Source organism: Buceros rhinoceros, unplaced genomic scaffold (assembly GCF_000710305.1).
Source record: "Buceros rhinoceros silvestris isolate BGI_N320 unplaced genomic scaffold, ASM71030v1 scaffold26333, whole genome shotgun sequence".
NCBI lineage: Eukaryota > Metazoa > Chordata > Aves > Bucerotiformes > Bucerotidae > Buceros > Buceros rhinoceros.
The window spans coordinates 3,114-3,765 of NW_010404590.1; positions in this window are offsets into that span (position 1 = coordinate 3,114).

The window sequence follows — 652 nt, forward strand, 5'->3', positions numbered from 1 at the left end:
TCAGTGCTGCCTGTGACCCCCACTCCATGGGCTGCAGCCACGGAAAGCTCAGCCCGGGCAGGGGCTGTGTGGGGTGCCCAGCTCCCGGCCACTACCCAGGACACGCTTCAGACCAGAGCTCCAGCCCAGTGCCACCCGCTGCTTCCTCATGCCAGGCCATGGGTGACACGGGGGACAGCCAAGACTCCCCAGGCTCTGTGTCATGGGACCACTGGGGTGGGTTAGTGGGGTGACACAGTGCTGAGGTGGTGGAGGCTGGACAGGACACACTGGCACATGGCAGAGCAACAACCCACAGAGACCCACAGAGACCCACACAGACCGTGGTGTTACGGTGACATTAGAGGGGACAGGAGCAGGACACGACTGGCACGGGCGAGGGAGGACAGGATCCTCTGAGAGCCACCTCTGAGAGCCCCATCACCGCCTTGTGCTAGGAGGCAGCACGGGTGGGAAGATGAAGATGGAGATGAGGATGAAGATGACGATGGAGATGAAGATCGAGATGGAGATGCCAGAGGAACCGGGGACCAAGGGAGGAGGAGGATGAACCCAGGCAGCACCAGCCTGGCCCCCACGGGTGCCATCCAGTGCACCGAGCCCCATCCATGGGTGCTGTGCGGAGCTGCGGGGAGACCACAGGCACGACGCT